Genomic DNA, 22,827 nt, shown 5'->3' with positions numbered 1-22,827 from the left:
ACAGCAGTGCATTCCAGGCACCCAGCTCTCTCTGTGTGAAAAACATACCCCTGACATCCCCTCGTGCACCTTAAAACTATGCCCCCTGCAACCCACATGATCAATGCCCCTTATTATCAGATACACCTCTATCAGGTCACACCTCATCCTCCTCCACTCCAAGGAGAAAAGGCCAAGTACACTCAACCTATCCTCATAAGGTACTTCCTCCAATCCAGGCAACATCCTTGTAAATCTCCTCTACATACTCTCTGCAGTATCCATGAATGCCCAGAACAACTGCCATATTCCACATTCTGGCAATGCTTAATGCTGTGATAGTAAAGGCCTATCTCAGATATTGATCATTTCTGCTACCAGTATAACTCATTTACAAGGATTCAGTTAAATTAGTTAAGACAACTTGAGTTACTTAGCAAATAAAGACATATGAAAACAGTAATAATTTTGAAACATCTGAATATCATATTAATCGTATCCATTTCTTGCAGAATTGAAAAACACAAAAATGCATTAAAAGATTATGCCCTAAAAGACAAAATAATCTAAGTCTCAATCACCACCTTGGTTCTTATATTTTGTTCCAGTGCAAGTTGCTAGCTTTTGAAAGATTGCATCCTGGCCATCTTCAATAAGATCCTCAAGATCGACTTAAGCTCCAATCAATCACTGAAGTTACACAGCTAATTGCCCCAGTAATTAGACCTCATTGTGATTACTCACAACTACTTCGTGATCTTTCAAATGCTGTTTTAAGTAATTTATGGACTTCTGTCAGAATTAAATTGGCACTTTTTTTAAAAACTGGGTGTGATGTACTTGCAGTTCTACTGTCTTGGAGGGCATCTGATTGAAAAATAATTACACTTGATTCTACGATATATATTCATTCATTAATAAGTGAAGTCTCTACTACCTCACTCATTTTATCTGGAGAGAGGATGATGGAACATTAGGTTTTGTATTCCACACTGGCATTGAGATTCAATTGTGTTTACATTTTTTCTTTCCAGGTTTCATATTTATTTTCTGAAGTAGATGGTGGTTGCTTTTATTTCCAATATGTAATAGATAAACAGTCTTGGACTGTGACTAATATCATCGTTGGCACATTGTCCATGATGTTTTCATGCATAATTCTTTCAAGCATAGTTAAAGGTGCAAATAGATTTCTAGGACTTGGAGATTTATAAACTCTACACTTTAATTTTAGAAATAATACAATTACTCATTTTCCTTGGATAAATTCAAGTAATTTATCAATGACTGTAAAAGCTGAAAATCAGCAGCGAGCATGAAAAAGACAAATAGGTAAATACTCTGGATGAATATTTACATCTGAAATATTCACTCATCCCTCTGTTCATTTATTGATCCATTTGAAGTTTTCTTGATCATGCCCCATTCATTTTATATGAAAGAGACATCGGTTAATCATTAAATTTGATCATTTAATTTGCAGGAGCTAATATTAACTTCAGATCTGTGTGCCAAATGTAATAATTTCAGTGCCTGTACAAACATGATCTCCAACTCAACTGCTTCTGCTTGTATTTGGCACTCTGGAGGAAGATAGAGGGAGCTGGAAGACTGAAAGTGCTATCGCACATACACAGACCTATATCATCAAATTTCTCATTTTTGTTCTTTAAATAAAAATAATTTATGCTTCAAAAAGATTAACACACAGGTGCATTAATAATTAAAAACTGTGAAATTAACTCAACATCTGGAAAGATCAAAAGCTACTAAAGATTTAAGCAAAATGCTTAGTTGAACCATGTAACAGTGATGACATTAGCAGCAAGCCTCCATGCAATTATTATCAATAAACCCGAACCTTTTTTAATCTCACATGATAATTATGTCATTTTTTTATTTGTTATTTAAGATTATATTAATACATCTGCCCGTTTAGAACCATTTCTTTCGTTACATTACTGAAGACTTTCGTCATCAATTTTCATGGAAAAAAGTGGATGTAAGTAAAACAAGTGTCATGCTGTCAAAAGGCACTAATTGACTATTTGTCACAGTTAACATTTCTTTTGAAGATTCTTCCCACTTCAAGAAAAAAACATCTTCATAAGCATTAGTGAACTGTCAGGGAAAAAAAAATACCCTCTTTCTGCTTGTTAAGCTCTGTTAAGTAACAGTCATTAGAAATTAAGCAGCTGGGAACAACAACTGAAAATGAATATTTTAAGAATTAAAAGTTGGGCCTGATTAAAATTGATTGAAAAGGAGATTGCGGTGAATTAAAATATATATATATATATATATCTCTCTCTCTCTGAACTTTGGTTAACAACAGTTATCTAACAGAACCGAAGCCAGCGAATGGAATAGTCTGGGATTGTACTCAGAGCAAGTAATATCACAATCAATGGGCCTTCTGCATTGGGGTCAGCTGTCTGGCCATGACGAACAGCATGTGTAGCCTAAGGCTCAGCAGGGAGGCTATCTTTGAGATATGTCATATGGTCTGATGAAACCCGCGGGGACAGGCTGCCATCTGTACTCCACTAACCAATTTTTATCGATCCACAAGCCTCTTGGTGTGGCCACTCACTGTCATTGCAGATTGCACCCAAAAATCAACCTAGATTAATCTTTTTTTTACCCCAAATATCCTTCAATCTCACTGCTGACAATTAAGTGAAAATCAAAACTGCAAATCTCAAATTTCAAATAACAACAGAAGGCTGTAAATCTCAGCAAGTCAGTCAACATCTGTGCAAAGAGAAACAGAGTTAATGTTTCAAGTAACTGGACATTGGGACTTGGAAATGATTCACCAGTCTCTCTCTGCTCTTTGAAGAAAGCAAGTGAAGAATGAGACCACAATTATTATCCTGAATTTTTGTCAATATGTGCACTGATAAGCATTTGAGGCCACAGTAAATGTGATTAAGAGAATGTAGAGAGAAGTTCTGAAAATTATGCAGCACTGTTGGAAACCAAGGCAAAGTCCTAATTGATTTTTTTTGGAGACAATGTTCATAAACATGAGAAAGATATCCCTCAGTTTTATGGATGGACACAAACATCAATAGGGTAGAATGGAGACATATAGCCATGGAAGAGTAATAACTTTTAGGAAGCAGTAGCTCATTGAAAGGGGAGAAAGGCAAGTTCTCTTCTCATCTGCACCAGAAAATTAGTAATAAAATGTAATGTCCAGATGACTCTGATAAACATGCTTAGTACATATCCAGAGGCCCAAATGAGTCATCGTCAGCCAGATAAATGAGACTAATTCCTAGACTGCTGTCATTTCTTTAATCCCTGGAGTCATCATTAAAATTAGTCACCAATCTTCACTAATTTGTGCTTTAATATGTAATTTAATATATAATTGATGAGAATTCTTCAGTCACATGAACACATTTCAACATGTATTAAGTTGCTCATTCTGGGTTTTTAAAAAAATAACAAACTTGGTTCATTGCAATGATTATCATCAGACATCGTTATCCATTAAAATATTCACATTTCTGCAAAATCTTTCACATGATGAAGTTTCCCAAAGTGACTACTAGGATGAATGGTGAACTTTGAGCAGGAAAGAAAAGAACTATTTTTGAATGAACTATTAGAAAGAGTAAGTTGTAAACGTTCAGAAGATGCAAAGAAAAAAATCATGAAGCAAAGATAAAGGGAAAAAAATTCAAACGTGTTGGAGAATGTGGCTAAATTCTCTATAGCTACTGATGAATTGGAGAAAAATTGCACAGTAAAAAAGCTAGAAATGGAGGAAGTGCTTATTAGGATACATGACTGAAAATTATTGCAAGGTAGTGAAGCTAAGCTTCAAAACCTGGGCATCTGAACACATGACTTCTGCATTAGGAGACTCTTATCAGTCTCAAAAATAACATCTCACCCTCACTGACAATTAACAAAGGTACACCTCAAGGATGCATGCTTATCTCACTGCTCTACTCTTTCTACACCGACAACTGTGTGGTTAGGCACAGCTCAAACACCATCTATAAACTTGCTGATGCCACAACAGTTGTTGGTAGACTCTCTGATGGTGATGACGAGGTGCACAGGAGAGTGATAGATCAGCTGGTTGAGTGGAGTTGCAACACCAAACTCGCACTCAATGTCAGTAAGATCAAGAAATTTATTACGGATTTCAGGAAGAGACATGGACTCACAGAACACTACAGCACAGAAACAGGCTTTTTGACCCATCTAGTCTGTGTTGAACCATTAATCTGCCCAGCCCCATCAACCTGCACCCAGAACATAGCCCTCCACAACCCTTTCATCCATGTATCTATCTAAATTTCTCTTAACTTTTGAAATGGACCTCACATCTACCACTTGTTTGGAGTACTGCACAGACATAACAGAAGCATTCCAACACAGGCCCAGTGAAGAGTCTCTATAAAAGAGGGGTACCATCCAACAGAGCGATCATCATCGGAGTAGTCTGAGGTAGAGTAGTAAGGTTTTGGCTTAACAAGTCTTCGGTGAGATCAGACGGAGGCAGGGTAAGTAGGTAAGTTCATTCTTCATTTCTTATTTAAATCTTGAGAGAATAGGGGGTATGTCTACAGAGCCAGTGTTCTATTCTGGGTGCCAGATGTGGGATTTCCAGGAGATTACCAACCTCCCCGATGGCACATCTGCGCCAGGTGCATCAAGATGCAGCACCTTAGAGACCATGTTAGGAAACTGGAGTTGCAGCTCGATGACCTTCGGCTTGTTAGGAAAAGTGAAGTAGTGATAGACAGGAGCTGCAGGGAGGTAGGTACCCCAAGGCTACAGGAAACAGATAAATAGGTGACTGTCAGGAGAGAGAAGGGAGAATATCAGATAATGGATAGCACCCATGTGGCAGTCCCACTCAACAATAAGTATTCCATTCTGAGAAAAGTTGGGGGGGGGGTGATCTACCTGGGGGAAGCAACTGCAGTAATGCCTCTGGCACTGAGTCTGGCCCTGTGGCTCAGAGGGATAGGGAATTGCAGAGGATGGCAACAGTAATAGGGGACTCTATTGTTAAGGGTACAGATAGGCGATTGCAAAAATGAAGCATAGATGGGAGTTTGCCTCCCAGATGCCAAGGCCCACGTTGTTTCTGAATGCGTTCACAATATCCTGAGAAGGGATGGTGGGCAGCCATAAGTTGTGGAACATATTGTTACCAACAACATAGGTAGAAAAAAGGAGGAGATCCTGAAAACAATACAGGGAGTTAGGAAGGAAGATGAGAAGCAGGACCTTAAGGGTAGTAATCTCAGGATTGCTGCCTGTGCCATGCAACAGTGAGGGTAGGAATAGAATCAGGTGGCAGATAAATGTGTGGCTGAAGAATTGGAGCGGGGGCAGGGATTTAGATTTCAAGATATCAGGACCTCTTCTGGGGCAAGTGATACCTGTACTAAAGGGATAGGTTGCACCTGAAACTGAGGGGGACCAATATTCTTGCAGGCAGTTTACTAGAGCTGTTGGGAGTGGTTTAAACTAATATAGTGGGGGATGGGACCAGTATGATAGAACTGAGGATGATCCAGCAGGTTTACAAGTACAAACGTAGATGATGGGTGTAATGTGAATGTAAGGAAGGACAAGCCAATGATTGTGTACAAACTTGACAGAGCAAAGAGTTAATTTGTGCCACAGAGACAAAATTCAAAAAGTGAAGAACGCAGGACTAAAGGTCAGTATTGAAATGTGTGTAGCATTCAGAATAAGGTGGACAAACTTGTGGCACAATTAGAGATTGGTTGGTATGACATTATGGGCAACAATGAGACATGCCTGAAAAAATGCCATAGCTGGGAACTTAACATCAAAGGATATACTTTGTATTGAAAGGACAGGTAGGAAGTCATCAACAGTGGTGTGGCTCAATTAATAAGAAATGGAGTTAAATCTTTAGAAAGAGGTGACATAGCATCATTGTGGGTAGAGTTAAGAAACTGCAAGGGTGAAAAAAACATTATGGGAATCATAATAGCAGCCAAGATATGGGGTTGAGATTGCAAAGGAAGCTGGAAAGGGTAATGACACAATTGTAATGGGGGACTTCAAAATACAAGGGGATTGGGAAAATTGGGTTGGTGCTGGCTCGCAAGAGAGGGAATTTATTGAATGACTACATGATGGCTTTTTAGAGCAGCTTGTGCTTGAGCCTACTCAGGGAAAGGCTGTCTAAGTGTGGGTGTTGTGCAAAAACCCAGATCTTATTAGAGATCCCTCAGGAGACAGTAAATGAAATCTCAGGAGGCAGTGATCCTAATAAGATTGAATTCATACTGCAATTTGAGAGGGAGAAGCACAAGTCACGAATCTGTATCACAATGGAATAAAGGGATTTACAGAGGCATGAGAGAGGAGCTTGCCCAGGTGGACTGAAGGAGGATACTGGCAGGTATGCCTGCAGAGCAGAGATGGCAGAGGTTTCTGGGAATAATTCACAAGATATGTCCCACAGAAGTTGTTATTCTCAAATGGCAGGGGTAGACAACTGTAGCCAACAAAGGATGTTAAGGACTGCATAAAATCTAAGGTAAATGGCATATAAAGTAGCAAAAAAATGTGGGAAGTTGGATGAAGAAGGCAACTACATAAGCTACAAGAAAAAGCTGAAATGTGAGGGCAAACTAGCCAGTAATATAAAGCTGGATACCAAAGATTTTTCAGTTATATAAAGAGTGAAAGAGAGGTGAGAGTTGATATTGGACTACTGGAAATAATGCTGGTGAGGTAGTAATGGGGGACAAAGAAATGACAAATGAACTTAATGGGTACTTTGAATCAGTCTTCGCTGTGGAAGATACCAGTAGTGTACCAAAAGCTGGTGAGTGTAAGGGAGCAGGAGTGAGTGCCATTGCTATTACAAAGGAAAAAGTGTGAGGCAAACCCAAAGGTTTTGAAGTGGATGTCACCTGGACCAGATGGACTGCATCACAGAGTTGTGAGAGAGGTTGCTGAAGAGATTATGGATGCATTAGTCATGATCTTTCATGAATCACTTGATTCTGGCATTGTCTTGGAGGACTGGAAGATTGAAAATATCACTATACTCTTTAAGAAGGGAGGAGGACAAAAGAAAGGAATTTCTAAGCTAGTTAGCCTAAACTCACTGGTTGGGAAAGTGTTGGAGTCCATTATTATGGATGAGGTTTCAGGGTACCTGGAGACTAAAGATAAAATAACCCAAAGTCAGCATAGTTTCTGTAAAGGGAAATCTGTTCTGATAAATCTGTTAGAGATCTTCAAGGAAGTAACAAGCAGGGTGGACAAAGGAGAGGTAGTGGATGTCATTTACTTGGATTTTCGGAAGCCATTTGATAAGGTGCCATACATGATGCTGCTTAACAAGATAAAATCCTATGGCATTATAGGAAATATACTGGCATGGACAGAGAAATGGCTAATGGGCAGGAAGCAGTGAGTGGGAATAAAAGGGATGTTTTCTGGTTGGCTGCCCATGACTAGTGATGTTCCATAGGAGACAGTATTGGGAGTGTAACTTTTCACATTGTTTATCGGTGATTTTGATAATGGAATTGATGGCTTTGTGGCAAAGTTTGTGGATGATACAAAGACAGGTGGAGGGGTAGGTAGTGTTGAGGAAGCAATGCAATTGCAGCAGGACTTAGACAAGTTGGAAGAATAGGCAAAATAGTGGCAGATGGAATACAGATTTGGGAAATGTATGATAAAGCATTTTGGTAAAAGGAAAAATAGTGCAAACTGTTATCTAAAAGGGGAGAAGGTTCAAACATCAGAGGTGCAGAGGGATTTGGGAGTGCTCGTGCAAGACTTCCAGAAGGTTAATTTACAGGTTGAGTCTGTGGTAAAGGCGGCAAACGCAATGTTGGCATTTACTTCAAGGGGAATAGAATACAAAAGCAAGGAGATAATACTGAGCCTTCATAAGACACCTATCAGGCCACACTTGGAGTATTGTCAACGGCTTTCAAACCCATATCTCAGAAAGGATGTTTTGTCATTGGAGAGAGTCCAAAGGAGGTTCATGTGGACAACTCTGGGAATGAAGGGGTTAACATATGAGGAGTATTTGGCAGCTTTGGGCCTGTATTCACTGGAAGTTAGAAGAATGCAGGGGGATGTCATTGAAATCTACGGAATGTTGAATGGACTTGATAGGATGGACATGGAGATGACGTTTCTTACAGTGGGGGTATTCAGAACGAGAGGGCACAGCCTCAAAATTGAGGCTTGATCTTTTAGAACAGAGGTAAGGAGGAATCTTTTTTAAGCCAGAGAGTAGTGAATCTGTGGAATGTTCTGTCACAGTCTGCAGTGGAGGGCAAGTCCGTGTGTATATTTAAGGTGGAAGTTGATCATTTTCTGATTGGTCAGGGCATCAAAGGATATGGCGAGAAGGCAGTTGTATGGGGTGGAGTGGGATGCAGGATCAGCCATAATGGAATGGCGGAGCAGACTCGATGGGTTGAGTGACCAAATTCTGCTATGTCTTATGGTCTCATTTGTGCTGGCAGCTCATTCGACACTCTCACTAGCCTATGTATGAAGTTCCCCCCTCATGTTCCCTTTAAACATTTTATCTTTCACCCATAACCCATGAAGTCTAGTTGTAGTCTCACCCAACCTCAGTGTAAAAAAGCCTGTTTGCATTTACCTTAGCTATACCCTCATAATTTCTTTATACCTCTATCAAATCTCCGCTCATTCAGGAAGGGAAAGTTGATAGGTCATCAAGGGGTCAGCAGTGGAAAAGGTGAGGAGTTTCAAGTTCCTGTAGGTCAACATCTCAGAGGATTAACTGTGGGCCTAACATATTTATGCAATTATGAGGAAGGCACACCAATGGCTATACCTGATAAGGAATTTGAATAGATTTGGTAGGTCACCAAGGACTCTTCAAATTTATACAGATGTACATTGGAGAGAATTCTGACTGGTTGCATCATGGTCCATTATGGAGGAACATATTTGGAAAAAGCTGTAGAGTGTTGCAGACCTAGCCAGCTCCACTATGGGCACGAGCCTTCCAAATATTAAAGAAATCGTCAGAAGGTGATGTTTCAAGATTGTGCATCCAACATGAAGGACCCCCATCATCCAGGATATACCCTTTTCTCATTACTTCGTCAGGAAGGAGGTATAGGATGCTGAAGACAGACCCTTGACATTTTAGGAAATGCTTCTTCCCCTTCATCAGATTTTTGAACAGCCCATGAATCCATGAACACTAATTCACTATTTTGCTCTCGTTTTGCACTATTTATTCATATTTTATATATTATGATTGTAACCTGTGAATTTTTTTTAATGTATTGCACTGTAGCACTGCTACAAAAAAAAACTTCACAACCTGTATCAGTGATAATACACCTGAATCTGAAATGGTGGAGTCATTTGAAGATGGGGACAAGAATAATGAAGTCAAAATGTTGCAAGATGTTTAAATCAGGGGATGCTTGGAAAGAGTGTGGTGATGGTACAGTGATTGGTCCAAAAGTGAACTTGCAAAGTTTAGTATAAATTAATCTCCACGGAGCAAACAGGTAGCAATGAAAAGAAATTTAGAATGGAATGTCAAAAGAAAAGGAAATAATTTCATGATTCCCTCAGGTAAATCGGGGTGATCCCTGATATCCAGGTAGGTGGATACTCTACTGAGCATCGACATGGAGGGTACGTTATTAATACTTAAGTAAGCATAGTCATGGTGAACATACTGAAAGTCATTTTAGTTCTCAGGGCCAGGGATGGGAATAGAATATCTAGTTTCTAGCTCAACTTCATGACTCACAGGTAGATAGGGTAGTTAAGAAAGCTTATGGGGTGTTAGCTTTCATAAGTCGAGGGATAGAATTTAAGAGACGCGATGTAATGATGCAGATCTACAAAACTCTAGTTAGGCCACACTTGGAGTACTGTGTCCAGTTCTGGTCGCCTCACTATAGGAAGGATGTGGAAGCATTGGAAAGGGTACAGAGGAGATTTACCAGGATGCTGACTGGTTTAGAGAGTATGGATTATGATCAGAGATTAAGGGAGCTAGGGCTTTACTCTTTGGAGAGGAGGATGATGAGAGGAGACATGATAGAGGTGTACAAGATATTAAGAGGAATAGACAGAGTGGACAGCCAGTGCCTCTTCCCCTGGACACCACTGCTCAGTACAAGAGGACATGGCTTTAAGGTAAGGGGAGGGAAGTTCAAGGGGGATATTAGAGGAAGGTTTTTCACTCAGAGTGTGGTTGGTGCGTGGAATGCACTGTCTGAGTCAGTGGTGGAGGCAGATAAACTAGTGAAGTTTAAGAGACTACTAGACAAGTATATGGAGGAATTTAAGGTGGGGGGTTATATGGGAGGCAGGGTTTGAGGGTCAGCACAACATTGTGGGCCGAAGGGCCTGTAATGTGCTGTACTATTCTATGTTCTACTTCTGTTGGACTGTATCTGTGCAAATATAGGATTCAGTTGTGATGTCTCTAAGGTGAAATAATCTGCTGAATTCCAGTATTTTACACATACAAGTTCAGGTAATCATAGTTCAGAAAAGGTCACTGCATCCCAGTAATTTAGTGGGATTGATGTATGCTGATAACAACATGAAAAATTTTAGAATAATGAAATCAAAGTATATCCATTAATAACTGTCTCCTTTCCATTTATGCATGGGATAGCGTTGAATTTTGTTCTGTTAAAACTTGTTTATTTGTATTATTTCTAAAATGACTGTGTGGGCAACTTTTGTCAGCTAAGCAGGCCCAACCCCTATGTTGAGAATGGCAAGTCCAATAGTTTAATTATAAAGTCCCTGCCACATATTCTGAACCACTGTTACTATGTGATAGAAAAAAAAAAATCACCCTTGGCACTGTTTGAAATGAGCAGCCAGTGCTTTGGCCATTTTCAGAAATACAGTAGATTGCTTTTCACATTCTTCCTTGAATGCATTTCTGAGTCTATATGTGGTCACTAGCTTTGAGTGAGTGGTGATACTATTTGGTTTAATTTCCAAGATCTTGGAATTAAATCATTGATTGTTTTGATTATGCCATTGAAGCATTTTTGAGAAAAAAAGCTGCGAAACTCAAGCATGTTCTCAGTTGCACAGACTCATTAATTTATATAGAAAAAGCCATGGATAACTGCTGAATGCATTCCCAGCACCGGCACCAGCCTACCCACAATTAGGGACGTATGTACAGAGCAGTACCAGAGAAAGGCCAGCCATATCATTAAGAATCTCACCCATCCTGCTGATGGACTGTTCGTCCCACCTCCATGACGGAGGTGGCTACGTACCATCCACGCCAGGACCACCAGATCAAAAGCAGTTACTTTCCCCAAGTAGAAAGGTTGATCAACAATTCCACCCACTAATGAACCCCATCACACCCCACCACCACTACTTTATAAAGTGATTGACAGGAAATGATAAGGTTATAAAACATAGGAGCAGAATTAGGCCATTTGGCCCATCTAGTTTGCTTTGCTTTACTCCCGTACCTCATGTCATATTATGACAATTTATGCATATAAGCTATCTTATGTACAATGTTTATAATTATTATGCTTTTTATCATTGTGGCTTTTTTTCTTTTTGTGCCTTTTTTTATGCTGCATCAGCTTTTATGATGGAAGTCAAACTATCCACCATCTTGACAGACTGGAGTCTTCCCCCACCCCCGCGAGTTGCTGCCAAAGCAAATTTCAACAACAGAGCTGCCTGGCAGCTGCAGCAATGATGAAGAGACAGGCTTCAGAATTAGCGGCACGAGGGGACTAACTGCCCTTTGAACCACCAAGAACATAGCTGATCTCCTGCTGTGCTGCTTCCTGCACAATGCCCATAATCCTTAATTCCCTTACTATCTAAAATGGATTGAAATCTATTTGGGATGAATGCATTGAATAAAATTACACAACCGTCCAGGACAGTAAAACTCAAACCTTTACTATCATCTGTCTAAAGGAATTTTTCCTCTTCTCAGTCCAAAAGTCCTATCTCATATTTTAAGATGGTGACCTCTGGCTAAGATGCCCTAGTCACCCTGCATTTATTCTGTCACACTCTTTAAGAGTTTTGTAAGTTTTAGTAAGATCACCTCTCATTATTTGAAATGATGAAGTATAGAGTCCTAGAATACTTAGCCTTTATCACAGCAAGCACACTATTCCAGGAACTAGTCTGGTGAATTCCTGTCAGATACCTTCGATGCCTAAAGAATTCCTTCTGAGGTAAGAAGGCTGAATCTGTAGACATTGCTCCAGTGTGGCCTCAACAAGGATCTATGATTAATGTAAAACATGTTTCCAATTTTACTGTGTCAAATCATTGCATAATAAAGGTCATTTCATCATTTCTTACCTCACCTGGCTTTTAGTTCACAATGAATTGAATGCAATATCAACCTTTAAACACCAGTATTTCCCAATCTGTCATCATTTAGATATCTTGTGCTTTCCTGACCTCATATTTGCTATATTATATTCCATATGCTATACTCTTGCCCATTCACATAGCTTGTCAAGTACGTATATCTAATAGAAGTTTCTTCAACTCTTCCTCCCTAATCACAATCACACCTAGTTTTATGACAATAGAAACTTAGAAATATGACATTTGGTCCATTTAACCCAATTATTGATAAAGATTGTAGATGGCTGGGCCTGATAGTTAAGTCACATCTAGTTGAACTGTGGAAGATCCTCTTATTCCCACACCACTCTCTATCTGCTAGCAAATTCTCCAAGCATGCTAGTATATATGTCCTAATTTCATACGTGTTATGCTTGTTAACAAACTTACTCTGTGAGATCTTATTGAAAATCTTCTTAATATCTAAATATTCTGCATCCACTTGTTCTCTCGTATCTAAACTATTAGTCACATCCTCAAAGAACTCCTATAGACATGATCTCGCTTTTATAAATCTAAATTGACTGTGGTCATATTGTCATACAGTACTGAAAGAGACTCTTCAACCCAATAAACTTATGCTAACCATGCAATACTTATTTATATGAATTTACGTATTGTTCCAATTACTAGCATTTGATCCATGATTTAGAAAGGCAATAATGACTGCACCCACTACTCTATAGCCATCTCATTCTAAGTTTTGAGTGCAGATCAGTGGCATGTTAGGATTTATTGGCTTTTAGTCTCATCAGCATTGTTTTCTTAACCAACTTCATTCAATTCCTCATCCTCATTGGAATTTTGATTCATTATTGTCCCCAAAATTGCTGATCTAATACTTATTGTATGAGTACAAATCTCCCCAATCCATAAGGCAATGATTAAAGATAGCAGATCTGAGATATCCAACGAAAGATGCCAGACATCCCACCTCTCCTGGAAGTTCTGCGAGTCTCCCACAAATTGATAGCGGCTCCCTGACACCTGCAAATTATATACAATATCCTGGAAATTGATTTTTTTTTTAGAGCAAGGGAGGGAGGGGAGGAGAGACAGAGACAAAGGGCCGTTAAGGAGCTACTCTACTGCAGACATCCCACCTCTCCTGGGAGTCTCCTGCAAATTGACGGTGCTACCTCCCTGAAATAAGTTTTTGTAGGGTGGGATGTCTGAGATGCTCTTTGTGCTAAAAATGATATGGGTTCATTTCCAGCAATCCTGTTGCTAATTTTGGAGTTATATATCTGAAATTAATTTTTAGCAGCTATATAGTTAAACATGTTTTATTTCGATTTCACTACATAAGAAAAAAATACTATAATCTTCTAATTGATTTTGACAATAACTTTGTAGCATTAATTTCAATAAAAAAGTACCATAATGGTTGCGGAGTTCAACATAGGGAACATTTAATTTCTACATCTGTAACTGATGGTCCAAAGCCATAAAAAAGAATTTCTTGCACAAATTACTTTGAAGCATCCAAAGTAGTTAAGTGTTAATGTAATTGTTGTTATAATGATGAAAACACTGAAACGTGTTCCCACAAGCTGCATAAGTTCTGGTGATAAATCTTGGCCAGCATTTTGGATATCATCCATCTGGTTTTCATAGAACAAAACAGAATAGAATAGCACAGAATAGTACAGGCCTTTTGACCCATGATGTTGCACAGACCTATATAAACCTACTCCACAATCAATTTAATCTTACCCTTCTACACACACCCTAACCCTCCATAAGTCTATCTGAGTTTCATAAATGTACCTATTGTATCAGTCTCTTCTATCACCCCTAGCAGTGCATTCTGGGCACCCACCATTATCTCTTTAAAAAAAGCCCTCTGACATCTCTTCTAAAGTTTCCTCCACTCACCTTAAACAGACAGCAAAATTGTGCAATGAGATCTTTTACTTTTGTCTTGAATGATAGAATATGATTTGATTTAATCTCTCAATAATTGCCCACAAATTTGCTGTTTGCATTGCTTGTATTAACCAAAATATTAAAGAAAACTATCACAAACGCTCACTACTTTAGTGGTGATCAAATCAACAATGAAGGATTTTTTAAAATAGGAAAATTTATCTAAATTAAGCATTACAAGACCTGAAGATCTTTGAAAGTCTTTGAGAGAAAATCTGGGATATTCAAACTAATTTAAAAGCTATTCAAAGTAATCTGAATTTTTAAAAAAAACTTAAAAGAATAAAGATAATTGAAACACATTAAATCAGTGAATGAAAATAATCTTAAAACATGTTATCTGCCCAATTGTGCAGGCTGGGAATCCCTATGGAGATAAATGGGGTCCCCAATCATACACCTGATCTGACTAGCATAGGATTCCCCTGTTATAATGTATGCAGAATTCAGTGCCAGAATGCTAGCTGCTGTTGTAATGGCATCCATCCCTCCATCAGTCCCAGACATGTAGCATGTCCATGAAGGTACAGGACTACTTATGTGTATGAATTGACATTATTGGTTGCTTTCCAATTTGCCAGTGGGTATCAGCAAAATTTGACCCAATTTCTGTGTGTACTTTTTAAGAATAGCAAAATACTACAACATATTTTCATATTTTAAAAAATCTCACACACATTTAAAAAGTACGTGTTAAATAATCACCTGTGGACTCTGCAGTCTGGTATTTTATCCTCCAATGTAGGAAGTAGCTTTCCTTATCATTTTCTAGATGGAGTTACATCATGAATATTTCTCATGATTAAACATAAATTTTTGTTCCTCAGCTTTGGCTGGACCATACTCTCAAGCTTAATTATGGTGGCATTTCCAATCAGAATCAAAAGTGTTCTATAAAAGAAACCAGATTTCTACACAAGCTAAACTTGCCATTCATCTGCTGCATGACTCCACATGGAGTCCAGCAACATATCTGTGTCTTGCTGAGATCCTCAACACTGCACTGTGAAATTGTCTCTCAGATCTTATTGCAGGATTCCTGCAGATTTTGCTGCAGGAAGACATACATCTGAAAAGATCAGAAGGAATGGTCCTTCTAATTAATTTTGATTACCTTTTTTGCATTCTTAATGCTGAAAGCACATTGGTGTTCCTTCTCCACAGTGTTTTACCAAAGGGGGAGTGATCATGGTTGGAAGGGAAATATTGTTCATTAGTCATTTTGAAATACCAAATTCATTTCTTATACTGTATGCAATTTTGTATGTTATGAAAGAGTGAATAGGGGAAAACTTCCTTTCAAATATTACTGTATAGGGATGGCAAAAACCACACAATAGAATTGATAGGTAAGCAATCAAATAACTCAGTCACTGGTTAAATTTATAATTCAAAAGAGTCAAAAGTGAATACACAAATATTGATTTAAAGCAAGCCCAGAAAGACTAATCATGTTGCTTAGAAAAATGCAATCTGTGTGCCTAGATACATATTACATTCTAACAGTAGGTAATATTGTATACTATTGAGAATCAGAGACATGGAAAGAAACTAGAATATGTGCAACTTGATTATTCAACTCACTAACCACTCTGCCCACGTTCACATGCATCATAGACCTCACTGATATAAATATTTTGAAAAGAGTGGTACACGTACCCACGGTTTTTAGATTTCACCTGTTGGTGAGTTTTCTGAATCTGAATAATCTCCTCATGAATGCAGTGCTGCCATTTATCCAGTTCTTGACTTGAGGAAGTTGTCACTTTGTCACAACGATGTCACTTGTTCCATTGCCTCCACTAGACCAACTTCTGGAACACACACATATTTATATAAATATTTGATACTTTCTTACTGGAATTAAGTGAATTAATGTACTTCCCTTTCCAAAATATCTCATTGTATGGTACATTTCAACCATTACTCAAACATCCTGTTTCCAACCATCAGATTTGTCAGTTGGTGTTAACACAAAAACTCTTTCATGTTGTTAAAAATGTTGCTCCCTGTGGTTTGATTCATAATTTTGTTCATCCCAACTGCTTCTGTTTTTCTCTTTTTCCTAAAGATTTGGCTCAATCATGTTCTGAATCTTCTACACGAGCGGCTCAGGAAGATAAAAGTCTGCTCAGATATGTGGTGTTATTTTGTTGTTGAGCAAAATATTTGCTATTTGATCTCTCATTATTAAATGAGTATCTATGTAATATTTGCACGTTTCTTTTGACAATTCTTACTGACCTCTGTGCCCCATTATATGATACTGAAAAACATGATGAAATAAGTGTGTATTGAACCCCATTTTGCTAAATAAGATCATCCGATGGAAATGAATAAAATTAGGTCATCTGTAAGGCAGGACATAAGGAAATCAACCGTAATTTATCCATGATGCATTGTGGTAAAAGACCCTTAAAATGTTACGTCAGTTTCTTTTTATTTAGAGATAAACAGTGTGAAAGAAGCCCTACTGCCCCTTCAAGCCCTGCCGCCTCGCAACTCCCAAGAACCCCAATTTAAACCTGACACAATCATAAGACAGTTTACAATAACCAATTAACCTACCCGGTACATTTTTGAACTCTAGGATGAAGCTGGAGAACCTAGAGAAAACCCTTGCATTCCACAGAGGATGCCAGGATTGAACTCTGAACTTTGACACCCTGAGCTGCAATAATGTCAACCTAACTGCTACACCACTGTGTCATGACTATCAATGTGCACTGAGTAGTCAATCCTTTGCTCAAAATAATCATTGAAAATGTATCAATTGTAATTTCTAACACTGAGGGAATAACTCCTGGTTTGGCTGTGCAATCTTATGGATACTGTAATACATTTTCTATGTTAGCAGTATTTCAAAGTACTTGCTTTTGCTTTCATTCTAATGGTACCAGATGTTCATTATGAAGCTCTTCTGAAATTTGTCTGCTCCACACAGTTACTATTACAATCTACTTGCTTATTTAACTTAGCAGTTACTTGTGAGGAGCAAGCTCCAGATTTTAAAAAAAACAGGCTGGACTTGTGATGAATTGGATTATTGTGCAGTTGCCATAATGTGAGTGGACAGACCTAGAGTAGGGAACCAAGGCTCTGGATTAAGAGGCTTAAGTGAGGAGATACGGAGGCTAGGATAAGGCTTCTGTCAAGTTTCTCTTTCGTTATTTGTACCTGAATAGAGAAGTGAAAATGATCTAAGGTCAGTGATGTGGGAAAACTGGTTGCTACATTTGCAGCTGCTCCTTATAGACTGTATTAGGGAACTGGAGTGGTAGCTGGATGACCTTTGGCTCTTACTGGAGAATGAGGTGGTGATAGGAGCTACAGGAAGGTAGTGAAATACAAGTTGCAGGAAGCGGGATGACAGCCAGGAGAAAGAAAGGGAATAAACAGATAGTGAAGAGCATTCCACTGGCCATTCCCGCCAATAACAAGTGCAAACCCTGGAACTCACCTTTTCCATTGTTACCAGTATCACATTGCAAGCACCCATGTGGAAGCAGTCACCTTGCAGTGATTGCGACCCAAGCTGGGAGAGTAGCATTATAAAGCAGAAATCTTGTGTCCTCTTTCAAGATCTAATTTGTAATTCCATCACTGTACATTTACCAGTAACCACATTGTTGAATGTCATCCAACCAACTCAGCATTGTGCCCTGAAAGCCAAGCTAAAGCACAGAGTCATCCTAAAATGTCAATGCAGTCTTCCCATCTGAACACTAGCAGTCTTCTATCAGGTGGCTATAGAGGCCAATCCTTTATGTATATTTAAGGCAGAGATTAATAGATTCTTGATTAGTCAGGACATGAAGGGATACGGGGAGAAGGCAGGAGATTGGGGCTGAGAAGAAGATTGGATCGGTCATGATGGAATGACAGAGCAGACTCAATGGGCCAAATGGCCTAATTCTGTTCCTATATCTTACTGTTAATCTTTAGTGGATGGGAGGGCAATACATGTGAGAACTAGCACAGTTGAAGTCACACAGAAGATTGGCACTAATGGATTACACAAGGACGTCTAGTTAATTTTGGCTGCCCCTTGTCTAATTCAATTTTTTTATTCTATTTAAAAGGTTTCTTTTGTGCTGGCTTTTATTTTGTTGCTGTGATGAAGTGAATTCTGTGATAATGAGTAGCAAGATGGAACTCTGTGAAGGAGAAAAGATGAAGCTCGAGGTAATGCAGTCTATATTGGCCATGGGCAGCTCAACCCCAAAGGGTCCCTCCAAGCTTCCCATCAACTTTGTATTCCTCCATTTCTTTATTTGAAAATATGATGCTATGGAAGACTTGAGTGTAATGTTATATAATATATAAATGGACCACTGTTACAAGACCCTCTCTGCTGAGTACCGCAGGACTTCTCCTGCTAAGATAGAACTGTTGATATTTGAACACACTGACTATCTGCACTAATAGATCACATGTGTCATTGTGACTTTTGTTATATTGTCGTTGTGTATAAAGGTTAAACAACAAATTCAATAATCTTATTGCCACCAGAACCTTTTTTTTTAAGTTCTTTGTAGCAACTCAAATGCAGATGGGGAAAATAGACTTTTGCAGAATGAAGGTATAACAATTGTTGCTAGATTGCATACTGAGAAGTTGATGTGTGTTATATATGACTACAGAGCTGTTTCAAGCTGTAACAGTGGAACCTTTCCTAGTCAACCTGTCACTTCTGAAGTGTAATGCAAGGGTAATCTTAAGTATAATGGGCTGAGGTAAAGTCTGCAATACTCAGAGCTCAACCAGACTGCCCTGACTGCTGTCACTGGCAGGAGAGGTTTGTACTGAAGTTCTCCTCTCTCAACGGGCCTTTCTCTGTAGCAAACAGGAATACAGTGCAGATAATCAATTCTATTCATATAGATGTTTGTACCACCATGACTATAACCTGCCACTGGGAAAGTGATCCTTACACAATTTAGCAGTTGGATTATGGCTAGTTATGTAGCGTATCTTGGTAAAATATTCCTACTGAGGCATAAAAATCTCAAGCCTTGTTGCTGATGGGGGCTGAGGAAGAAAGTGCTTTGAAGTGGGCTGCATTTAGCCACTGGGTGAGATTTCTCCCCTTCTCACTCTCTCCACTCCTCAATGTATTTTTTTTTCCTCTGTTCCATGTGCTCTTTGCTCATTTCTAAATCAGATTGAATGTTACCCATATGTGTCGTGAAATTTGTTAACATTGTGGCCACAGTACAATAATAGAGAAAAAGAAAAACTTGAATCACAGTAAATATATTTTAAATAGTCAAATTAAAGTAAGCAAAAAAAATCAGAAATAAAAAAAAAGTAGTGAGGTGGTGTTTCATGGGTTCAATGTCCATTCAGAAATCGGATAGCAAAGGGAAAGAAGCTGTTCCTAATTCATTGAATGTGTGCCTTCAGGTTTCTGTACCTCCTACCTGCTGATAGCAATGAGAAGAGGACACGTTCTGGGTGGTGGAGGTCCTTAATGATGGATGCTGCCATTCTGAGGCACCGCTGCTTGAAGATGACCTGGGTACTATGAAGGTAAGTGCCCACATAAAGTCTGATGTAGCAATATTTCAATAGAGTAAGGGAAATTACAATGGTGTGAGAAAGATGTTGGTCAAAGTAAATTAGAAGGAGCAGGGATGTCAGCAGAACAGCAATGGTGTGTGTCTCTAGAAAAAAAATGAGGAAGGTTTAGGACAGATGTTTTCCAATAATGAAGGAATACCTAACATGGTAAAATAGTACAACCATGGCTGACAAGGGAAGTCAAACCTATTGTAAAAGCAAAAGTAAGGGCATACAACAAAGCAAAAATTAGTGGGAAAACAGAGGACGGGGAAGTTTTCAAAAACCTACGGAGACCAACTAAAAAAAAAATCATTAGAAGGGAAAAGATAAAATATGAAAGCAAACTTGCAGATGATACCAAGGTGGATAGTAAAAGTTTTTTGAAGTACGTTAAAAAAAAGAGAAATGAGAGTGGATATTAGACCACTAAAAATGAGACAGGTGAAATAATAACTGGTGACGAGGAGATGACTGATGAAATAAATGAGTATTTTGCATCAGTCTTCACTGTAGAAGACACTAGCAGTATGCCTGATGCTGTAGTGTATAAAGACAAGTGTGTTCAGTTGCAAGAGAGAAGGTGCTCAAAAAGCTGAAAGACCTTAAGGTACACAAGTCACCCAGACCAGATGAACTGCGCCTTAGGTTTCTGAAAGAAGTAGTGGTAGAGATATTGGTGGCATTAGAAATCATTAGGCTCTAGCATGGTGCAAAGGACTGGAAAATTGCAAATGCCACTCTACTCTTTAAAAAAGGAGGAAGGCAGCAGAAAGGAAATTACAGACCAGTTAGCCTGACCTCAGAGGTTGGGAAGATGTTAGAGTCAATTGTTAAGGATAAGGTGATGAAGTACTTGGTGACACAGGACCAGGTAGTACAAAGTCAGCATGGTTTCCTTAAGGGAAAATCCTACCTGATGAAACTGTTGGAATTCTTTGAGGAAATTGGAATAGTCAGCATGGATGTGTGTGTGGAAGGTCATGTTTGACATATCTTATTGAATTTTTTGAAGAGGTTACAAGGAAAGTTGATGAGGGTAAAACAGTGGATGTTGTCTATATGGACTTCAGTAAGGCCTTTGACAAGGTTCCGCATGGAAGGTTAGTTAGGAAGGTTCAATCGTTAGGTATTAATATTGAAGTAGTAAAATGGATTCAACAGTGGCTAGATGGGAGATACCAGAGAGTAGTGGTGGATAACTGTTTGTCAGGTCGGAGGCCAGTGACTAGTGGTGTGCCTCAGGGATCTGTATTGGGTCCAATGTTCTTTGCCATATACATTAATGATCTGGATGACGGGGTGGTAAATTGGATTAGTAAGTATGTAGATGATAATAAGGTAGGTGGTGTTGTGGATAATGAAGTAGGTTTTCAAAGCTTGCAGAGAGATTTAGGCCAGTTGGAAGAGTGGGCTGAACGATGGCAGATGAAGTTTAATGCTGATAAGTGTGAGGTGCTACATTTTGGTAGAAATAATCCAAATAGGACATACATTGTAAATGGTAGGGCATTGAAGAATGCAGTAGAACAGAGTGATCTAGGAATAATGGCGCATAGCTCCCTGAAGGTGGAGTCTCATGTGGATAGGGTGGTGAAGAAAACTTTTGGTATGCTGGCCTTTATAAATCAGAGCATTGAGTGTAGGAATTGGGATGTAATGTTAAAATTGTACAAGGCATTGGTAAAGCCGAACTTGGAGTATTGTTTACAGTTCTGGTTACCGAATTAAAGGAAAGATATCAACAAAATAGAGGGAGTATAGGGAAGATTTTCTAGAATGTTACCTGGGTTTCAGCACCTAAGTTACAGGGAAAGGCTGAACAAGTTAGGTCTTTATTCTTTGGAGCGTAGAAGGTTGACGGGGGACTTGATAGAGGTATTTAAAATTATGAGGGAGATAGATAGAGTTGACGTGGATAGGCTTTTTCCATTGAGAGTAGGGGAGATTCAAACAAGAGGACATGAGTAGAGAGTTAGAGGGCAAAAGTTTAAGGGTAACACAAGGGGGAATTTCTCTACTCAAGAGAATGGTAGCTGTGTGGAATGAGCTTCCAGTAGAAGTGGTAGAGGCAGGTTCAGTATTGTCATTTAAAAAAAAATGGATAGGTTTATGAACAGGAAAGGAATGGAGGGTTATGGGCTGAGTGTGGGCCAGTGGGACTAGGTGAGTGTAAGTGTCAGCATGGACTAGAAGGGCCGAGATGGCCTGTTTCCGTGCTGTAATTGTTATATATGGTTATATACAAATTACAAGTTAGATAGATAAAAAGGATGCAGTGGATGTTGTATATTTGGACTTTCAGAAGGCCTTTGACAAAGTGCCACACATGAGGCTGCTTACCAAGTTAAGAGCCCATGGTATTACAGGAAAGTTACTGGCATGGTTGGCTGATTGGTAGGAGGCAGCTAGTAGGAATAAAAGGATCCTTTTCTGTTTGGCTGCCGATGACTAGTGGTGTTCTGCGGGGGTCGGTGTTGGGACCATTTCTTTGTATGCTGTATGTCAATGATTTAGATGATGGACTAGATGGCTTTGCTGGCAAGTTTGCAGATGATACAAAGATAGATGGAGGGGCAGGTAGTGTTGAGGAAACAGGTAAGCTGCAGAAGGACTAGGAGATTAGGAGAATGGGCAAGAAAGTGGCAAATGAAATACAATATTGGAACATGCATGGTTAAGCACTTTGGTAGTAGAAGTAAATGTATTTTCTAAATGGGGAGAACATCCAAACATCTGAGATGCAAAGATGTGAGTGCTACTGGATGATAGCTCACGTTGCTCTTACTGGGCACTGGTATATTTGTTGCTCTTTTGAAGCAGGTGGAAACTTATGACTGCAGCAACTTTCCTTGTCATGCTCCATTGCTAGGAGAATGATTTTGAAACCACCTAACAAAACAAATTTCCCAGCTACTGAGGCTGGATTCTATGTAAGTTCCAGGA

This window comes from Hemitrygon akajei, chromosome 7 (assembly GCF_048418815.1).
Source record: "Hemitrygon akajei chromosome 7, sHemAka1.3, whole genome shotgun sequence".
Taxonomy (NCBI): domain Eukaryota; kingdom Metazoa; phylum Chordata; class Chondrichthyes; order Myliobatiformes; family Dasyatidae; genus Hemitrygon; species Hemitrygon akajei.
Note: the sequence above shows the minus strand (reverse complement) of the source record.